Consider the following 16418-nt stretch of genomic DNA (forward strand, 5'->3'; position numbering starts at 1 on the left):
CTTTTGTAGAGATAGATATATAACTTCTTAAGTCATTGTTTCTGAGGCCAAATTAGATTAATTGTGTGTAGTTCTTGATGGACTTTTTTTTTGTTTTTTTTTCAAATTTAGGATTATGCTTGACCTCTTGCACTCTGGTCACTTTTCTTTATGTTTCTTTATGGAAACTGATAGCCATAAGTCAGGTGGAAACATATTCAGGGGATCTTCCTCTGAATAGAGGTAGAGAGGAGCAAGTTGAATAAAAGAGGGGAGGAGAGGAGAGAAGAGGAGAGGAGAGGAGAGGACAGGACAGGACAGGACAGGACAGGACAGGACAGGAGAGGTGCCATGGGTCACCCATGGCTGCATCCCCCTCGGGGATGTCTCTACCCCAGCATAGGTTACCCACAGCTTCAGTACCTCAGGTGATTCCCGCTTTGACATGGAGTATTATCTCCCAAGAGAATGCCTCCAGATGCATGTCTCCTCAGAAGCTTGTCTCTCTGTGCATCTCCAAATGCATCTCGTCCATGCGTCCTGCAAAGACCATCGCCCCACATTTCTCAAAAAAAGTTTTCTTCATAGATTTCCTCCTCTGGGGTCTGCTGCTCTTTCTTAAATATTTCTGAGCCATGGCTCTTTGCACCACCATGCCTGGCTTCAGTCTTGGATTGTGATGGGTCATCTACATGCATTTCATAACTATCTGTGACCAGCCCAGGGCAGCTCACACCACGTTCCACACAGGGCATCCTGCAGCCCCGACACCAAAACCCTGTTGTTTTCACCCAATACAAGACAAAAGCTTCCAATTAAAAGTGATGCTCACAGTTTAAATAGAAAGGATAATTAATCATGAAAACATGAAAAATAAGACTTATGGATTTTCTGTCTCTTGAAGACTTGAAATGAAAACTGGATATTTTTTGAAATATATTCTTTATTCTAGCTCAAGTTACTAATGAGTGCACATAGGGTAATAAGCAAAGTAGGTAGGTAGAAGTGAGACATTATAATCAGACAGTCTCTTCTGTCTTTAAAATCTTTTAGGTTATGTCTGTAAAGCTGAGACTATAAAAAGAAAGCTTCAGGAAGCAATAAGTTAACTATGCAGTCAAGAACATATACACCATGCATCTCAATTCATTTAAGTGGCAATGTTATCTCTGTTAAACAAATAAAGACAAATAGAAGATATTTTTTTTCTTTTCTCTCTAGGCAGCTTTGGGGAGCACAATATAAGAAAAATATATATTAGAGAGTGTCCAAAGGAGAGCAAAAAAGATGGTGAAAGTTTTAAGGGGTAAGACATATGAGAAGCAGCTGAAGTCACTTGGTCCAGCCTAAAGAAGAAGACACTGAGGGGAAACTCATGGCAGTCTACAGCTTCCTCACAAGGGAGAACCAGGATGGGAGGCGCTGAGCTCTCCTCTCTGGTGACAGCAACAGAACCCATGGGAACAACATGGAGCTGCAACAGGGGAGGATCAGGATGGGTGTTAGGAAAATATTCTTCACTGAGAGGGTGGTTGGGTAAAGGGACAGGCTCCCCAGGTTTAAATTTTGTGTAGACCTGTGTAGATCTGTCAGTTGGACTCAGTCATCTTTCTGGGTCCCTTCCAGCTCATAATATTTTACGATTCCATGATTCTGTGATTATATTGTGATAGAATAGTTAAGTTTGGAAAGGACCCCCAGAAGTTCAACCCACTGTTCAAATCAAGGATGGCTTCAAATTTAGATCAGGTTGAGCAGGGCAATGTTCTGTCAAGGTCATGTATGGAAAATCCACCACCTCTCTGGGTACTCTGGTCCATGCAAAGCAAACCCTTATATTATGTACTCCAGACTCTTAACTATCTCTACCAGTCTCTTTCTCAAATTGTGAAACACAGAAATGAATGATACATCCTCAAAAATGCTAAGTAGAAGGAAAAAAAAAAATGCTTCTTTCAAATCCCTGGCAGCACTCTCTGTTAGGCATTCTTATTTTGTTTATATATTTTTTTTTCACTAACCCCATAAATATAGGGGACAGTGAATTAAAAATTTAGATGAGCTACTATGAGCTACTTAAAAATTCTACCTAAATAAATAAATAATGCAACATAAAGATAAAAACAAATCTTTCCTTTAACTAACAAGTCGTCATATTTAAAAGATCAAGAGTTCAGCTCAGTTCAGCTTCTTGTAACTAAGTAAAGTGCCTAAGTGAAATATAATTGCTGTCAGCTGATGGAATTGATTAGTTACCCATTACTTCAAGTAAAATAATTCCAACCTTCATAATTTCAGATTAAATTAAAAGAACTGGAGACACCAGCTGTTTCTCAGCACTGGAAAAACACATGCAGATTGTGCACCATGTTCATAAACAAACTTCTCTGTACAGGAGCTTAGTGTGTGCATAGATGTATATGAAAAAGAAAAAAAAAAAGTTTAAAAAGCAAAGCAAAACAAAACATAAAGAAAATTCATCCTTTGGCACTGCATCAACACTTTTGTGATTTATCAGCAAAGTTGAGTGGACTCTTTAGACACATTCACCATGTTTGTTAACAGAATAAATACCAGCTCTAATTGGCTGCCATTCTGTGTATCAGTGGTACTAGATGGGATGAAAAATTCTGCCCATGCCTTCTAAAGCTGTTTACTGGAACCAAAGCATGGTGAAATCTCCAAATTGCAAGGTCTGCAAGGCCAAGTATCCCATGGGGAAAGGATCATGCCCAACACCTCTGACAACAATGATAATATGTCCTGTAATGTTTTTGGGAACATTTTACCTGCTGCAGTATCTGTATATTGCCATACCATGAGACTCACACTGGTGTGAGATTGCACACATAGCAGTGCTGAGTGGAGCATTCCTGCCACTTTCATCTGCAGACCTGTGGTCCGCCTTACCCACCACCCACTATTTTGTGAGAGTACAACTGTTTGTGGAACTGCACAATTAAATGATCTAAGCTACAAATAACCCGTCAGAAAAAAAAAAAAAAAAAAAAAAAAAAAAAATGGTAACAAATGGTTAGGGGATGAGAAGTGGACAGCAACTGCCAGGAGATTACTAAGAGACCACAGACTCAAACTTTAAATTATCCCAGCAACAAACCAAAGAGAATGCAATACTAGGTTTCTGTATATGTCTGGAGAGTATGGAATGGTCCAATAGGAACTGAATGGAGCAATTTCTCTGAAGAAGGAAAACTGACAAATGCAAACACTACAACTAGAGTTTGTGGTGAACGACAGACACCCCAGGTCAGCAACCAAAAGATTGTAGGAAGAGAAAATCTTTTTTAGAGTACTGACAAAGCAGAGACTTGTGAAAGAGAGATCCATAAATTACTTTGCATGCCTTCACTTAGTAAATACACATACTCCTCCTCAGCACCTTGCCATATTTCAGTCTTTAGACTCTATTTGTACCCACTTCCTACCCACTCTCTTCCACTTCCATTTTCTCTCTCGTATTCTGTCCACACTGACTATGTGTCCTTGGCTCCACTTGGTTTCCTTTCCCAAGCCATATCTGATTCCCCTGCCATTCCTGCAGCACCTCTTCGAATTTATTTATCAGATGGCTTCATGATTCTTGGTTTGTTCTTTCCCAGACAGTCTCAGTGTCCACATCCTTCTGGCCCATGTCTCCCCCTGAATGACTTCCATTTTTCTAGTACCTCTCTTCAGGTCCTTCTCATCTTATCCAAACTGTTAAAGCTTCTCCCAACCACCAAAACTGGTGAGCTCTCCTATTTTTACCCCCAGTCTCTGTCCCTCTGTCTCACAGTCTCAGCCTCTTTGACAAGTTAGTTCAAATCTTGCACAGGTCTCACGTGTATACTTTTTTTTCTTTTTTCCTTTATTATTCAACCTGGGACAATTTCAATCCCACTCAGTTTAGGTTTTCAAAGACAGCATGAACAAAATATCATAGGGTCTAATAAAGGAAGTAGTTGGCAGCACGAACTTCTTTGCTTGTAGCAGAAACAGACCTGCTAACAGATAGCAAAAATAACACTTCCATTGAATTTCAGGGAGATAGGTCTGTAACTATGTGACATCAAAACATGCACACATATCTGTAATAATCATGTTTTAAACAAGAAATTTTACATATAAACCAAAACACTTCCTTCTCCTGAAAATTCCATCTTCCCTGTAACTAAGGGATATATTTTTTCTAAAGGAAAAAACTCATCAAAGAGGAATGTATCTTTTATGTCTTTTATGGATTTTTAAAGTTATCTGTTATCTCGTTCTTGGCAACAAAGAAATACAAATGATAGAAATTTGGCAAATACTGGGAAATTGGAGCAGGTTCCTATAAAAAAAAAAAAAAAAAAAAAAAAAAAAAGGAGCAGTTGAAGATGACTGATGTTGGATCTTCATCTATCTATCTGGAAAACATTTTATTTTGCTGTAGGATCTGCAGCTGAGAAAAAGTAATATTATCTTATTTTTAATAATATAACTAAACACTTCCTATAGTCATTGTTTCCTATGGAAAAAGATCTTACACTTACCTCAGACAAGTTCAATTTTATGTTATGTTCTGCAATGAATAAATATCCCATCACTCTATGTTTTACTTGGAAACAACAGTATATGTCCGTATGCACAGCTGGGATTTTCTCTTATGAATTTGCTTTCTTTCAAGTAAAAACATTTTCTGTAAGCATACTAGCAAAAGGGCTAAAAAAATTCTGTGGGCTCTTTTGCAGAACCTGGCTGGACAGGGAAGATGACAGGCCTTTCTGCAGCGTGTACCTGTTTCAGGAATTAAGAAACAAACTAAAGGTTATTAGAGCTGAACAGACACCAGAGAAATTTTAGTTTATAATCAGCTTCCCAGAGTGATGCTGTATGATGTTGCTGGGACTGGTTACTGGAGAACATTCATATACAGAAAATATGTGAGTGACACTGCACCCAGCTTCTTTCTTTTTCCAGTCTACATGCTACTTAAGCTCAGTAATTTGTGTTTAAGATCTGCCCAGAACCACATTTTTCCATGTGCCTGGAAGACATTATGATTATTGATGAAGAATTGTTTCCTTTTTTCCCCAAGCAATTTAGGCTTTAGGGAGCCCCAATTAATCTTCGTAAAGTGAAAAATAATCCTTTTTGAAGTAATCAAGTTTGGCATCCCTGTGTCCTAGCAGCAAACTAGCCCTTTCAAGAAGAACAAGGCAGCAATTTAATGTAAAGAACATAAGATCTCACTGATGGCAAAAACATTCAACCTCTACCTAAAAAACATATGAAAGGTCTACAATTCTTATGCTTTAGCCCACACCACCTCATAATTGAAACCAAACAGGGAGATAAACCCTCCTCTTAAGGTTGTTAGGCTTTCTGTAAGCCTAGATTTTAAAACATCCTGAATTACCGTGTTTTAAGTTTGAATCATTTATTTGCTGTAACAGTGATAAGCAGGAAATCCTAGTTAGATTAGTACACTATTTACAAAACAAACAAGGGCTGTTCTTTAATAGTTCAATTAAGATCTGACAAGGATTTGAGCAGTAAAACGATCGGCTAGTAAAATCCAAATTGCACGCTATTTATTTACATTGGTTTCAAACACTGGTGTTTTTAGACAGCTGAAGGCCTACAACCTTGCACCATTCTAACTGCTAATAATACAGTCTGTACTGCTCCCTAAGTGAATGCTTCCTTCAGTGTGATCACAGCTCTACTCCTTCACTGACAGTTCTAAGAATGCTGTAAAATAACTTCGTGGCTTTTGAGAATGGCTTTAGACCAGGACCAAGACAAACAGGTGACAAATCAAGGTACTTCCCATCTGCCAATGAGGGGCAGATGGATTATTATAGATTCCAAATTGTCATTGACTCACAACACCAAGATGGAGGAAAAATAATCATTATCTGGATCTGATTTTAAAAGGCTGCAGGACATGAAAAGGACATGATGCTGTGTTATACCCACCATTTGCAGTACCATGGCTACAGTTCTCTGTGGAGAACATGAAACCAATTCTGTGAGCAGCACAGCACACCACAGTTTTGAGAGAACAACACAGAGAAAAGCCACAGGAATACACTGAGTTACAGTAAATATAACTTATTCAGAAAGATTTAAAAGCATCAAATGTGAAGTATCAAAAGACTGAGAACAAGAGTACTGTCATGAAAAGCTTCTGCCAAAGAAGAGATATTACATAGGCAAAACAAAATGCTAATGTGCTTATCATTCAAAAGAGATGTTTTAGGCTTGATATATTGGAAAAAAAAAAAAAAAAAAAAAAAAAAGAAAAAATCTAATGTAAGAAAAATTGCTATATGGCAGTTTATCCACTTCTTTTGAGAGAGAGAAAGAAAGAGAGAGTTTACTTGTCCATGTTTCCAGGGCAAATGTAGAGAAAAACAAATGAGAAACCTAACTTGTTAGAACACATTTGTTTATCAAAATAATGATATCTCATTTTTAGTTACAGTCTGCTTTTAGATGTGTTCACAAAGAATTAACATGAGATGTGGGTATCAGTCTTCCCAGCTGGGAACTTTCAAGAAGGCTGCCTCAAGCCTTCATGAGTTGGGCCTTACAGTTGCACAGCACAAGCCCCAAAACTGATAAGTAATGTGGTTCAGTGCTATGAGATAAATTTTAATAGCATGTAGCAAGCATTCAGAAACAATAAAAACTAGGTAATTTCTAGACCTAAATAATTCCGCATGTAATTTCAATGAAGGCAACTGATTTTTTTGTCATCAATGAATTCATCTCTTTCTGTTGCCAGTTAAAAAAAAAAAAAAATCTTTCAGAATAGTTTAAATTATGGTGAGCAGAAAATTACATTTAGAGACTCAAGTGCATGCATCCTTGAAATAGCATTGCCCAAGTCCCACATCACCTTCTTCTTTCATAGGAAAAATCTGCAGACAGCTGACAAGGTATTCCTTGGGGGCTTCGCTAAATAAGTAACTTAAATTTGCTTGGAAATATTACTGAAAATAACTACAAATGTAAAATGTAGAACACATGGAATTAAATACTGTACAACTTTCATCCACTCACATTTATTTCAATAGAAACTGTAAGTGGAGATACCATTAACACTCTTTTAACTCAGTCAGCAAATCACTTCTAGTGCAGTCTGTAATGAGTCATTTTATTTTGACTTAATTTATTGATCTCTAAAATTAATAATACTGTAATCTCCAATAATATTCTGTAATTCACCTCATTTCTGTTTTAAAAAAAAAATGGTGTGACATATCAGATATGGTCAAGAGTACATAGGCTTCTTTATTCCACACAGAAAAGTAATTTTCCTGTGTGGTTTGCTTTTTTTTCTTTTTTTTTTTTTTTCCTTTTTTTTTTTTTTTCGACTGAAACAGATTTAATATGTTGAGGAATCTTACACTTGGATAAGTCAACTTCCTCTAGGCATAACTGTCAGATTTATCTGTACCCATACAGTTTGCCTTTGCAGTCACATTTTTAAGGTCAGCACCCTAACACTGTCAGCACCTTTTTGAAAACAATGTGAACCACAATTTCTCCCAATATGTTTGTATGATCTGGTATTGTTACTTGTCAGTATAAAGACAGTTCTTTAACTGAAGTGAGATGTTTGTGTTCTTCACATTCAGGTTAAGAAACATTTTAATTTGGCAAATATCTTCCAGAGAGAAAATAGTTTAATTAATACTGTTTTCTCACAAACTATTATATACACCAGCATTAACTGCAATATGTACTTCTCTGTTGCAAGTGAAAATACATTCCACTGTTTCAGTGAATGAATAGAAATCTTCATCTTTGTTTTGAAAAAGGAGAGAACTCTTTTTAGAGTTCACATTCAGAAAACTCAGAAGTCTTCTGAAAAGTTTTGAGAAGTATTATTTGATCCCTGATGCAAGCATCGGTGTTTCTGATCCTGAGGAGTAGGACACATATTCAAAATAAATACATAAATATATAAATGCACAAACACAAACAAAAAAATAAAGCAGGCTGCAGTTTTTATAATACCTTCTATCTCCTAGAAGCAATTGTTTTACTTCTAATATTAAAAGTACAAGCTTTTTCCCTAGTTATGAGTGTTGATAGTTCTTGTCTAATAATGGCCCTGTGGTGACACACATTTGGGCTGCATCACCTCTGCTTTTGTACTGTGCTTTTATAACAAATGTGAACCCCACTATATGTGGCTAGATCTGTCAAACACAGTAATTGTGTTCAGTAAGAGAAGTATCTGAAATGTCATCAGCCATATGCATCAGTCAGAGCATCACCATAGTAAGTATCTGTGTACATCCACATACTAAAAGATAGGTGAGCAGAAGAGAGCAAGGTAGATGGAAATAAAAGTGGAAGAGTAAGTAAAAATATGAAAGACAATAGCTAAATGACAGGTGAATATAAAGAGTCAGTGATCACATTCCTTTTGCAAATATCTTTATGGTCCAAGGGGATCTCAGATAACACATTCACATATTAGAGTGTGATGGATATAGTGTATAATAAACCTATGGAAATGTTTGGCAACATTTAGTAGTGGAAACTTCATCCTGCTTCACCACCTGAGTGAAAGACACCCACATCTTTACCAACAAAGAACAGTTTTTCTTGCCAGCCAAAATGGAATTAAAATATAATAATAATAATCAGAGCAAAATGGAAATTTAACTTCCCTTTATCCAACCTGTCACGATCAATTTCATCCATAGATTCACTGACAAATATTCATCTACCTTGTGCTTGGATATTTCCTGTAACAGAGATGTTACCAGCTGCCTCGGTGATCTATTACAAGATTTAAAGACACTTGCAAAGTAGTCATAAAATTTTCCCTAATGCCTGACCTGTGTTCTGATTTCTGACTGAGTAGATATTATATTTGACAAGGTAGTTCTGTAGCCTTTGTTTTATGAGTTGGGTAGAGATGAGATAAGATAGTGAAAGAAGATTGATTTTTCAGCTGTAGGTTTTATTATTTCTTCTTTGTGGGCTACTTGAAATGATCACTTGCCTACACCACCTGTGGATCACACCAAAGTTCTAATAACCTCAGCTACCCTGGGATTTCATCCTCAATAATAACCAGTCCTCTCCAGCTGCTTACATAGGTATTTTGGCAACCCTTGAAGATGACAATCCAGCAAACTAACTACCCACAGGCAGGACTTCTCATGTTTCAATTTGTCTAATTGCGTAGGCCTAGTTTTTACTATGCCTTATCCAAGTCAGTGACGTCTTGTCACTGGTCTTGTCAATGGTCAGTACCAGTGACCTCTTGTCACTGGTAGGAAGAAATTTGCTGTATTCCTAAAAACTTGTTTCTTAATATTGCATTTCATACAAAATATACAGTTTGTTTCTTAAATATTAGATGAGGTTACATCCTAAATTCTGCCACCTGGCATAATTCAGTACAGCCCAACTTGACTCTTAACGAAATGCCACTTAAAAAATGATGACGCTCAGGATAATCTGCTCCATGAGCTTCCCTGGCACTGAGGTCAAACTAACAGGCTATAGTTCCCTGGGTCTACCCTCTGGCCCTTCTTGTAGATGGGTGTCACGTTTGCTAGCCGCCAGTCAAGTGGGACCTCTCCTGATAGCCAGGACTGCCGATAAATGATGGAAAGCAGCTTGGCCAACTCTTCTGCCAGTTCTCTCAATACCCTTGGGTGGATCCCATCTGGCCCCATCGACTTGCGTACATCCAAGTGCTGTAGCAGGTCACCAACCATTTCCTCATGGATTGTGGGGCTACATTCTGGTCCTCATCCCCTTCCACCGCATGAAGCTAAAAACAGATATTCTAAATGCTTGACCCAGCTAATTCTCTATTTTTCTAAAAAACTCATTAGTAAGATGTGAAATTATTAATGACAGTGCTCCTTTTTTCAGTTTTTTATATTTTTACAGGCTAATACAATTTTCATATAGTATTTTTGGATCCTTTATTCCAGACTTTATGCTCCACCAAGTTCTACCAAATATCTTCAGTCAAGCAATCAAAGTTTGTTGTGAGCTTTACACCTTTCCCTTTTAGCATGCCTTTACCAAGTAAAAACCATACTCGTATTTACTGACATAAAGCAATCATCGGGTTACTTCATCTGTCTCTTGGTCCCTTTTCTACATGATAAAACAAATCATTAGTTGATTTATTTCAACATAGCTCCTCCAAAGGTAGTTTGCGGCAGCTAAACACTGAACTCACTTACCTGTGTTTGATTCACAGATACAGGATGCACAGACACTAGGATGAATGATTTGAAAAGGCTAAATAGTATGGAGCAACAAGTAACATGGAGCAATTCAGTTTTCAATCTCCATGGAGTTGTGTTGAAGTGAAGTTTCACAGGCAGTAATCTGGAAAGCTGGAAATTGCATGAACAGGCCAAAATATAAATCTGAATTTTAGCTAATTATAGAATGAATGATGTTATATGCTTCTCTCCAGGGAAGGCGCTCAACAAATTATAACAACTCCTTTTTTAATGAGGATTGACCCACAAACCATTTTCTCACGTTGTATAAGAAATATGTTTTCTTGGTCTCAACTTGTTCTGGGACAGCTTATCTCCCTAGGTTTTAAATTGCTTCCAAATATTAACAATTCATGCAAACTCTGAGGATGAAATTCCATCTGCTTTTCTGGGCTGCAGTGGCTAAATATCTTCTTGATATTTCTTGATGCTTGATGAACCAGCCAACACCAACTCTAAATCTACAATTTACTCCTAAGAACTCTGCCTCTGAACCAAGAGAGTTTCTGAGCGTACCTGACACTGAAAGACCAGTGTTCCCAGCTTGTCCATCCTGCCTGGGATGAAGTAGGACCAATGAGTTGAGTGAGGAAGAAAGAAAGAATTGAGTGAGAGAATGGGACAGCTGTGTGATAAGTGTGACAAAAGGCTGTGTAATGACATTCACCTTCTCAGTAGAAGCAAGAGGTTTGCAGTGCTGAAAGTGGTCATCCCTTAAAACACTAGAGCCTATGCCCTTACAGGGATTTGGATGCACCTCAGAGGCAAAGCCCACAGACTGCACTGAACTTGCTTTCCTACCCATCACTCAAGGCCACTTGCCCCTTTTCTGAGTGTTCAGCACAGCTCAGTACACAACATGTTTAGGAAACCAAGCTTGTTTTGGGCTGAGTATGTTTGGGTGCCCATTTTGGTCAATTCAAATCCTAGTACTCTGTGGACTGTGCCTTGCATAGTTCTCACAGCTTCCTACTTTCTGCATATCCTCCAAACTTATATGCAACTCTCCAGCCACCTCCAGACTTTCTTATCATGCATTATGGAACACAAATCCTATGAGGAGCAGCTGAGGGAACTGGGCTTGTTTAGTCTGGAGAAGAGGAGGTTCAAGAGAGACCTTATTGCTCTCTACAACTGCCTGAAAGGAAGTTGTGAGGAGCTGGGAGTTGGCCTCTTCTCACAGATAACAAGTGATAGGACTAGAGGGAAAGGCCTCAAGTTGAACCAGGGGAGGTTTAGGTTGGAAATGAGACATTTCTTCTCAGAAAGAGCGGTCAGGCACTGGAAAGGGTTGTCCAGGGTGGAGCCTCTGTCCCTGGGGCCATTTAAGGAAAGGTTGGATGTGTCATTTAGGGATATGGTTTAGTGGGTAATATTGGTGGCAGGGTGATGGCTGGACCAGATGATCTTGGAAGTCTTTCCCAACCTTAATGTTTCTGTGATTCTATGATTATCCTCTTTGCAACTCTCCATCCTCATATACCACTAAAGCCTACCCACACACCCTTTTCCTCTTCATCCACTGCATAAAGTCTTCTCCTGTATGGGAAGACCAGTAACTTTATTACTTCAGTGGTCAGACAGCCTTCCAATTCTACCTTTCTACTTTCCAATTCTAACTTTCCAATTACACCTTCTACCCCACTGTGAAGGTTAGTATGTAATGATTTGTGCTGCAAATTAAACTTACAGGTACAGGAAACAAGCAATTTCCTAGCAAAGGATCATTGGTAGATGAAGGTAGGTGTAATATAACAAGCAAGTCCACTAATCCAGAAACCCAGATACAATTTCTGAAGAACTTTAGGAGCCCTAGATGCTTTAGGATACCTAAGGCAGCTTAGAAAATGACCAGCCATCCCATAATAGAGAATGAAGATGAATATAGTGTCTGAGTTTTGTCTATGTCTGCCCAGTGGTAGATCACTTATTTGCTTGGAAACACTTCTAATTTTGTAAAGAACATGCTAGCAAATAATGTTTGTAATTTTTATTGCTAAAGTGCTCTTCAAAAAGTATGATTCTGAATAAAGCTAGAGTAAATAGAATATAAAAATATAATTCACAGTAAATATATGCACAGTATATATGCACAGTACATAGAATATATTCCAGTAACACTCTAAAATAGAAAGCACTACTTATTAGATTTTTAGATTGTTTCTAGGGCTCTGAATTCCTGGTGGTTTTACATGTCAAGTTGTTTCCCTTGAGCAGCTTTCTACATACAATTCTTAAAGTGTTGCCAGCTATAAAAGCTGAAAATTGTTTAATTCTCCATTGTGACAAGTCAGAGGAAATGAATGGTTACAGCAATGCTCAAGAACAATTTTGATGTGATGCAAGTTACTGGGGATATCTGTAGAAAAGTGAACTTTTCATGAGTCTGGAAAGAGTGTTACTGGACTACAAGTAAACAGAAGAGAAAGCAAAATTGCCCTCAGTGCATGTCCTCACATGCTTCTGCACAAGGATACTATTAGCTACAGTTTTTATTTTGAAAGCACAGTCTGTGGAAAAGAAAAACTAAGTAGTAAGAAGAGAAGTCCAAATAATACCATGGTAGGGGAGACCATCAGTTCCCTAGACTCCTGGAAGGATCATCACTGCAAGTGTTATTAAGGCAGAGAACAAGATAAGGGTATGAGTGCAAAAGACCACAAATAATAAAAAGTATGTGGACAACTCAGTCACCACAGCTGCTTTTCCTTAGGAGCAACCTGTTTATATGTCTTTAAGATCCTTAATTAATCATTCCACATGGCATCAGAGAAGGAAAACTGACAATGTTCATCTACTAATGATCATAAGAAGCTGGTAAAAGTGATATTAGAGACCCTGGCAGCAAAATAAATAAATAAATAATAAAAATTTTAAAACTTTAAAAAATGTCAATGGCAAAAGCATCAAGAGGCAAAAAGTACACAGAGTAGTGCATTTGACTGATCATGTTTATTTTATATTACCAATGGCAGATACTAACATTATTTTTTTAGAAAATCATTAAGCTTGTACTCTCCAAAATGGGTGTTTATGTACTATTTCCACACAGGTAGTTACCAGAATATGCACTGTCACGATGCAGAAGAGTCTCTCTAGTTGTACCTGATGACATTTTTTTTCAATGAAGATGAAATTATTGTCACAAAGTCATGGCATTGAAAGAATTTGAATTAAGAAGCAGACATAACTTCCTATGTGGCATTGAATCTCTCCAGTCTAGGACAGCTACCCCTGCTCTAAGAAGTCATTAGGTTTCTGAAGAGCAAAGCTCTATGTCTTCTGTATCCAAGTTCCCTGGATTGTGGCTTCTGACAGATTTTAATACAATAAATTTTGTTTATACAAATAAATCAGTCATGGAACATATTTGGTCACAAACAGCACATAGACAATGGTTGTCAGGAAGTAACTGCCTCAAGAATGAATTCTAGCTAAAGGAATCAGCGTAATTAACAGGCTCTATTGTCGCTTGCCAGAACTTGTTCCAACAAGCAACCAAAATACACATCCTAACAAAAGAGTATTTTTTTTTCTCCAAAACAAAGCAGCCTATTTTCATACAAAGACAAAAATACATTAAAAAAAAATAAAAATAAAAGAAAAAAGGAAAAAAAAAATTAACAATGTTAGCAGGTGATCTTTTGAAAACAGGTCATGTAGAAACAAATTTACACTTTGTGCGCTACAGATAGCTTTCTGTGAGGAAGGCATATCTTAACATTCCTGGCTCACTTACATTCTGAGAAAGGTTATATATTTTTTATTTTGTTTGATCACATAAAGCATAATAAAATGGCTGACTGTAGACTGAGCCACACTGTCATACTGTGAAAATGTATGTAAATATTAAGATAAACACACAGCAAAAAAATTCTAAATGCCAACAAGATATCTAAGTGTTGTAAAACATTTGTATGGTTTATTTTCTCTGGCATGAAATTCTTGGGATAAAACTGAGAAATGCATATGGTTTAAAGAGGGTGCATGGAGAAGAACACAAAGGAGAAACAGAAGTCACAGCAAATTTCAGAAAACTTCAATTACTCAGTAACTAGTTGAATAGAACCTTAATAACTATATGAATGCCTTGAGTTAATATTCAGCATGGTGTTAACATACCCCATAGGAAATATGTTGCTCCTTTTAGCAACCTAGGTTGTTTTTTTCTCTCAGAGGTGTGAGACTTGAAGACTGTAAGAGAAGGTTATTTTAAACTTTTGCCTTCATCATTCACAAAATTAGCCAGAGTAATGCCTGTGGCATAGAAAAAGACTTCCTAAGAGACAGTTCTGGTATTCAGAAAGATGAAATGTGGAAAAGTTAACTTTCTGATTTTGGTGCATCTTTGCTCACCTCTCCATTTGAGATAGGTGATCATAAATGAAATGTCTGAATAACACATAAGCGATTAGCACTTTAGGCAACTAGATGGGTAAAAGAGCTGGTTGGACGATGAATCTCAGAGAGTAACTGTTAAAGGATTGTACTCTGGAGGTTAGGGGAGTATTGTGGGGTGTCATTCAACATCTTTGCTAATGACTTGATGAGGTGACAGCAAGTTTGCAGAAAGCAAGAAATTGGGTGGTGCAGGGCAGGGCCATAGACAAGATGGAGGAATGGGCCAACATAAAAAGAAAAAAAAAAAAAAAATCAGCAAAAATAAGTGCCAAGCCCTGCCCCAGGCTGAGATTGTCTGCATGGGGAGTGGGTCTGCAGGAAAAGCCCTGGGGCTCTGGCAGACAGAAGGCTGAGCATGAGCCAGCAATGGCCTTGGCAGCAAGAAGCCATTCTGGGCTGTATCTTACAGGAGCATGGCCTGTTCATCAAGAGAAGGGGTAATCATCGTTATATCTAGTATACTGGAGCCTCTTTTGCAGTCCTCAGTAAAGGAAAATCTTCAATAAACAGGAGTGAGCTTAGTGGAGGCCACCAGCATTTTCCAGACTGGTCCATTTGTCCTTATAGGAGACACTAAGGAAACTGGACTTGTTTAGTCTGGAGAACAGATGTCTTTGGAGAAAACTAAGAGCAGCCCTCAGTGTTTGTGTAGTGCATATCAAGAGGACAGAAACAAACTATTCCAAGTGGTGAAAAGTAGGAGGACAAAAAACAAAGGGCATAAGTTGGGGCAAAAGAGGCTCAATTTCAGCATTAGACAAAACTTTTTCACCATGAGGACAGTCCAGCAGTGGAAAATTTACCAGAGAGGTTTGGCAGGCTATATCTTTGGAAGTTTTCAAGATCTAACTGGATAAAGTTCTGAGCTGACTACTCTGAGCAGGAGATTGGACTAGAGACCTCCTGAGGTCTCCTCCCACATGAATTATCCGATTATTCTATGAAAACCATGCCTTCCCACTGTCGAGGCAGTTTTGTGGGTTTATTGGTCTCAGCAATCTGAGAGCCTCGTATGTAACTACGGCTAAAGCAAATAACACTCTGCTCAGGAAGGAAGCATACTTCCATCCTGTGCTTTGAAATGGAAGACAACATTGCAAAGCAGCTTTATCATCCCAAATCACAACCAGCAAGTAGTTTTTGACAGTGTACCCATCACTGTAAGAATGTGAATGTGAAGAGTTGGAGTGTATTCACAAATGGTTCAGAAAATACAGTCCACACTTCAATCCAAGACTTTTTACTTTTGGTTTGCTGCTCTTTCAGTATGTACTCTACGGTTGTTTTGTGCTTGTATTCTGATTTAACTGTGAGAAAACTAATGTGAGCACATCAATATGTGAGAGCAGTTATTTGTATCAGGTATCTTTTTTTCTAGCAGGGATCTAGTCCAACAATAAAAATGTGTTGATTTATCCAAGAGGGATATTTTGTTTCTCTCTGAATGAGAGTACTGAGGATGAAGAAAGCTTTAACAGCAAGTGTCAGGAGAGGAAGGAAACTGTCAGGAAAATGTTGATATAGTTAATAGTATCTCATTTAAAGATATCAGAGATCAGATATGTTGCAATCTTGAAATATGGAGTAGGATTACTTTTCCAGAGTGTGGAGGTCGACTTTGATCTTTGATCCTTGTTCTCTGAAGTCTTCTCAACCTTCTTATTGAAATATTTGAAGTTCAAATAAGGTCTTGTGCTAAAGGCACAAGTCAGAATATCTGGGCAGTGTGAATTACATCTTTGACAAATAACCCTATTACCTCACTCCTTGTCTGCAAGC

This window comes from Oxyura jamaicensis, chromosome 3, assembly GCF_011077185.1.
Source record: "Oxyura jamaicensis isolate SHBP4307 breed ruddy duck chromosome 3, BPBGC_Ojam_1.0, whole genome shotgun sequence".
In the NCBI taxonomy this organism is placed as follows: domain Eukaryota; kingdom Metazoa; phylum Chordata; class Aves; order Anseriformes; family Anatidae; genus Oxyura; species Oxyura jamaicensis.